Source organism: Lucilia cuprina, chromosome 2, assembly GCF_022045245.1.
Source record: "Lucilia cuprina isolate Lc7/37 chromosome 2, ASM2204524v1, whole genome shotgun sequence".
NCBI classification, from domain to species: domain Eukaryota; kingdom Metazoa; phylum Arthropoda; class Insecta; order Diptera; family Calliphoridae; genus Lucilia; species Lucilia cuprina.
Genome location: NC_060950.1, coordinates 64,687,824 through 64,694,254, shown reverse-complemented (window position 1 = coordinate 64,694,254; position 6,431 = coordinate 64,687,824). Strand labels below are relative to the sequence as shown.

Below are 6,431 nucleotides of genomic sequence, written 5' to 3'. Positions count from 1 at the left end.
AATAGGAAATGAACTTTATATCGTTGGAGAATGATAGAAAGCGTGAGAAGAAAACAGCCTTAAGAAAGAGAGCTTAAAGCATAAATTAAGCTAAACTAGGAAAGCAAGGATTATTTAGTAGTAAAAACATTATAAATATTTAAGTTTAACGTGAAAGATGAGGGGGGAGCAGAGCGAAAGAAAATAATAATTTAAAGTAATCTAGACATTTGCGCGATAACACAAGCCAAAATCTACGAAATGAACTTCCTGCAGTAAATGTCAAATTTAAAAATTGACAGTGATTCATTCTCTACTGCTGCTGTTATTACTTATAAGTAGTTTGTGTGTTTTCTACACAAACTTACGTTGAAAAAGAAAATCGGAAAATATTCAGCTAAAATACACAAGAGAAATCAATTAAAAATTGTGTTCAACACGAAACCAACAACCGCCAACTATAGGAAAAAAAATTGAAAATAAAAATAAAATATGATAAAGTCAAAACCATTAATTAAGTATCGAAATGTTTGTTAGTTTGCCAAATTCTGTTACAAGACACAAAATTTATTACATTGTCTTACTTTCGACGTTTTTACACGTTTTAAATTTTTACCAAAAAAGTATGCTATAGCAAAAAGCGCCAATAATTGTGGTGGATGTTTTTGGTAAAGGCTACAATATTGTTGGATTTCAAGCAACCCAAAGTAAAACGTATATCCTGAAATCAATTTTAATTAAACAAAAAAAAAATAATAAATAAAAAACAACACAAACATTAATGAAAAATTCAAAACACGCCAATGAATGCATGTGAAATCTACAATATTTTCCTTTTTATTTATGTTCGTTCACGACACACGTGACCTTATTTTAAAGGCATAACAAAACAAGTAAGAGAGAGAGAGAGAGAGGAAGGACGAGAGAGTGAGCGAAAGACTGAAAAAGAGTAAGAAAAGTAGTAAACTATTAACAAGAGAGATAGTGAAGAGAGAGTGCTAAAATATTGTTTTTTTTTTAAGTATAATAAAGTGAATAGTAATTTAAAAGAGTTGCCAAATTAAGGGATATTTTCTAAGGACTAAAAAAAGGATTTGGAAATTTTGTATTGATTAAGGATAATGTGTAAAAGATTGCAACATATTTCCCAGCAATATTACAGAATTCTCTTTAAATAATGTTTTATTGCCAGACTCTTTGAATGAAATCTAAAAAATATCGTCTAATCCATTTTTTGATCAACATATTAGATTATATCTGTATTCATCATACAGTATATTCTATATATCGATCGCCCTGATCATCAGATAACCATTATCTGAAATGTAAAACTTTAAAACGCCCGATCTTGTGACCGTTATCTCTAGATTTCCTTCAAACGAATAGTTTTAATGGATAATTTCAATAAACGATCTTTAATTTCCTTAATTAACGATCAGTTGATTATCTGAGTGATAGTTATTATCACATAATTAAAACATTTAAGACCCCTGATACTCTTCCCCCAGCAAAATCTCTGGATCCTTTACATACAACTTGTTTTAATGCATCACTTCAAATAACGATCTTTAACGATCTGGAATAAACGATCAGTTGATTATTTTCGTGAAAGACATTTTTTCAAATTTAAACATTTTTCTCAGGGGTGAAACTCTTTTCCGATCTACATCTTTAGACTCTTAAATGAACAAAATTTCCAAATTTCTTCAAGTAATTCTCGTGATCTTCTTCGACTTTTTTGTGAGAAGAGAGAAAGAAAGATGGAACCGTACAACTACAAATTGAATAAAGGAGTTAAGAGATTTTTTTCCCTTAAACAAGGAGAGATCAAGTTAAAAAATCATTCGATAAATATCCACCAATCGTTGAATTAGCGCGGTGATCTTTTCCAAAGGAATCTGCATTATTATCTAATGAACTTTGAGATCTTTGCAAAGATTTTAACATATAGAGGATCTTCTCTAAAATTTGTTATGGTCATTCACATAGATCCTTAAGATCTTGTATAAAGAACGTTAAGATCTTTTATAAAGATCATTGAGATTCTTTGTAAATATCGTTTAGATCTTTAAAAAAAATATTTGGGATTTTTCTAAAGATCTTTTCTATAGATGTTTGAAATCTTAAGGGTATTGAAATATTTTCTAAATATCTTTGAGAGCTTTACTAAACAATTTTGCGCTCCTTTTTTAAGATCTTTGAAATCTTCCCTAAAGATCTTTGGGAACATTTTTTAAAGATCTTGAAGGCCTATTTTAGGATCTTTGGGATATTTTTTCAAGATATTTGAGTTCTAAATTCTTAAGATCTTTAGGATGTTTTCTAAAGATCTGTTAGCTCCCGTCTTAAGATATTTAAAATCCTTTCTAAATATATTTGGAGTCTCTCTGTTCTCAAGATCTTAGAAGAACTTTACAGTGTTCTATAAAAATCTTTGAGATAATACCTAAGGATTTTTAAGATCATTTAAACTGATCTTTGTGATCTTTACATATTTGGAATCTTTTTATTCTCAAGATCTTATTTTCCAAAGATTTTTTGAAGTTTTCTCTAAAGATCTTTGAAATATTACTAAGGATCTTCGAGATCTTTTTTAAAGATCTTTATGATCTTATCTTAAGATCATTGAAGTTATTTCCTATTAATATTAAATGCTTTATAAAGATCCTTTGGATCTTTTCGAAAGATCCTCGTAAAGATGTTTAACGTCTATTCTAAAGATTTTTGGGATCATTTTGTTTTCTTTCTAAAGATCTTTGGTATCTAATGGATCATTGAAGATCTATTCTAAAGATCTCTTAGATCATTTTATAACATATTCGTGATCATTTCTAAAGATTTTTGGGATTATTTCTAAAGATTTTTAAAGTTTTCTCTAAAGATCTTTGAGGTTACACCTAATGATTTGATTGATACTCATTGCGATCTTTCCATATTTGGAATGTTTCTTTTCTAGATCTTATTTTCTAAAGATTCTTGAGATTTTCTCTAAAGATCTTTGAAATATTACCAAGGATCTTTGAGATCTTTTTTAAAGATCTTAATGATCTTATCTAAAGATCATTGAAGTTATTTCCTCTTAATATTGAATGCTTTCTAAAGATCCTTTGGATCTTTTCTAAAGATCTTCGTAAAGATGTTTAACGTCTATTCTAAAGATTTTTGGCACCATTTTGTTTTCTTTCTAAAGATCTTTTGAATCTATTGAATCACTGATTTTTGGGTTATTTTTTGTTATCTTTCTAAAGATCTTTGGAATCTAGTAGATCATTGGGAATATATTCTAAAGATCTCCAAGAAATTTTTGTAATATATTCGTGATCTTTTTTAACGATTTTTGGGATAATTTTTGAAATTTTTCGTAAAGATCCTCGAGTACTTTTCTGAAGATCATTGGCATTGAAAGTTTCGATCGAAAATACGATCAGCAAATACTTTCAAGTCTAACAAAATTACCTCATTAAATCAACTACAATTCGTCTTTTCCTCTTCTCTTTAACATAAAGGTATTTTAGACAAATCAATTAGATATAGTATTGATATAACTTTCAATCTCTATAAGATCTTTCAGATTTAAAAGTTAAAATATTAAAATTTTAATTTCTTTTTAAACAAATGTCATCATAAAAAATAATCACTAAAAACAACTTAAAAAAAAAAAAACATTTTAATCCATAAACTGAACCATAATGGGATTGTGGTGATTTGTCTTCTTCCGAAATCTCACTACAAAGACAGTTCGTTAACTCAAGAACAAAAAGGAAATTGTAAAAAAACCCAAAGAGAATTTCTCTTCCCCTAGTGGTTAACTACGAAAATAAATGTGTAGCTAGGAAACAATGTTAAAGAGCACAACATAGAAATGGGAAAAACCTAAAACGAAATGTCATATTATTTTTTTTCTAAACAAAAAAGAAAGGGTAACAAATAGAGAGAGAGAGAGAGAGGAAGAGAGAAAGAGCGAGCTTGAGCAGGGGTGAACAAAAATACAAGAGGGTTGAGTTGCTTTTTTAGTAGTAAAAAACAACAACAATACATTTAGCTTTAAAGTGGTTAAGAATTTACGTATAAAGTACTAAAAAAATGCATTTGATTATAAATGATTTAATGAAATTCCTTTGAAAGATTATGCAAATTTAATGATGGAATATATGGCGAATACCAGAAAAAAATAACACTTTAAAATATTAATAAACCATGAGTACACATACATATACATACATATGAGAGTATAGAAATTTATAATATAAACAAATTTTTTAAAAGAATTATTTAAATAAATAAAATGGTCTGTTTAAAATTTAATTATTTTAAGCTTTTAAAGTGTTACTATATTTTTGCTTCCCATCATTAAACGCTTAAGTTGATTTAAGAACAAATGACTACAAATCTACCACTATACAAAAACTTTACTTTTGCGTTTAAATCTTCTTATTTCTACTAAACAATATTGAAAAATTATCAGTTAAAAATAAGATTTTTCTCGTAAGACTTAGTCTCTTATTGCTTATAACCATAGATTTTATGAAATTTTGATTTGGTTGCAGCAGTTCAATTTACTTAGATTTTGATTAGTTGTGAGTAAACATACTGTTGTCTTTACCACAACATCCCTCACTCTCTATATTTCTCTACTTATCATTATTGCTAATACACATCATGAATAAATGCAATCCCCTGAGTGGATGTTGCGATGTGAAAAATAATTGTTATTAATGCCGGCATTACAAACATATATTCAGTTTAGAAAATTTAAAGATTTAAGTTAAATTCTAAAGAGCTTGACAATCTAAAATATTTTCTAAAGAACTACGGAGTATTTTCTATAGTCTAGTCTATAGACTAACCTATAGTCTAGTCTATAGACTAACCTATAGTCTAGTCTATAGTCTAGTCTATAGTCTAGTATATAGTCTAGTCTATAGTCTAGTCTATAGTCTAGTCTATAGTCTAATATATAGTCTAGTCCATAGTCTAGTCTATAGTCTAGTCTAAAGTCTAGTCTATAGTCTAGTCTATAGTCTACTCTATAGTCTAGTCTATCGTCTAGTCTATAGTCTAGTCTATAGTCTAGTCTATAGTCTAGTCTATAGTTTAGTCTATAGTCTAGTCTATAGTCTAGTCTATAGTCTAGTCTATAGTCTAGTCTATAGTCTAGTCTATAGTCTAGTCTATAGTCTAGTCTATAGTCTAGTCTATAGTCTAGTCTATAGTCTAGTCTATAGTCTAGTCTATAGTCTAGTCTATAGTCTAGTCTATAGTCTAGTCTATAGTCTAGCCTATTGTCTAGTCTATAGTCTAGTCTGTAGTATAGTCTATAGTCTAAACTATTGTCTAGTCTATAGTCAAGTCTATACCCTGGTCTATATTTTCCTCTATAGTCTATTATATGATCGGGTCTATTGTGTAGTCTATAGTCTAGTGTATGGTATAGTCTATGCTCTAGTCTATATCCTAGCCTATAGTCTAGTCTATAGTCTAGTCTACTGTTTAGTCTGAAGTCTTGTCTATACTCTAGTCCATAGTCTAGTCTATAGTAAAGTCTACTATATAGTGTAGTCTTTAGTCGAGTCTATAGTCTAGTCTATATTCCAGTTTATAGTCAAGTTTGTTGTCTACTCTATTCTATACTCTGGTCAATAGTCTAGTATATATTCCACACGTTGGTCTAGTCTACAGTCTAGTCTAGATTAGTCTATAGTCTAGTATATAGTCTAGTCTATAGAGTAGTATATAGTCTATTCTATAGTCTGGTCTGTACTCTAGTCCATTGTTTAGTCTATAGTTTAGTCTGTAGTCTAGTCTTTACTCTATTCTATTATCTAGTCTATAGTCAAGTCTATACTCTTGTCTATAGTGTAGTCTATGGTCGAATCTGTTGTCTAGTCTATAGTCTAGTTTATAGTCTAGTCTATACTCTAAAGTACAGTATATATTCTGTTGTATTGTTGAGTCTTGTCTATAGGTTAGTATATAGTCTAGTCTATAGTTTAGTCAATAGTCTAGTCAATAGTGAAGTCTATAGTCTAGTCTATGGTCTAGTCTATGGACTAGTTTATACCATATTTATAGACAATATCTGGTCTATAGTATATTCTATAGCCTAGTATAGTCTACAGTCGAATCTATAGTCTAGTGTATAGTTCCGTCCATAATCTAGTCGATGTAGTCTATAGTCTAGTCTATAGTCTTATCCATAACGTAATTTGTATTGTAGGATGTGGTCTGGTCTGTTGTCTCGCCTATAGTCTAGTCTATAATCTAGACTATTGTCTAGTCTATAGTCTAGTCAAGAGTCTAGTTTATAGTCAAATCTATAGTCTAGTCTATAGTTTATTCTATACTCTAGTCTACAGTTTAGTCTATAGTCTAGTGTATAGTCAAGTCTATAGTCTAGTCTATAGTCTAGTCTATAGTCTAGTCTATAGTCTAGTCTATAGTCTAGTCTATAG

General features: G+C 29.2%; 1 protein-coding gene across 1 annotated transcript in view; it reads left to right on the top strand.

The window, feature by feature from the left end:
- Nucleotides 1–6,431, top strand: part of LOC111683923 — a 17,929-nt gene that overhangs the window by 4,652 nt on the left and 6,846 nt on the right. The gene's annotated exons all lie outside the window — the stretch shown is intronic.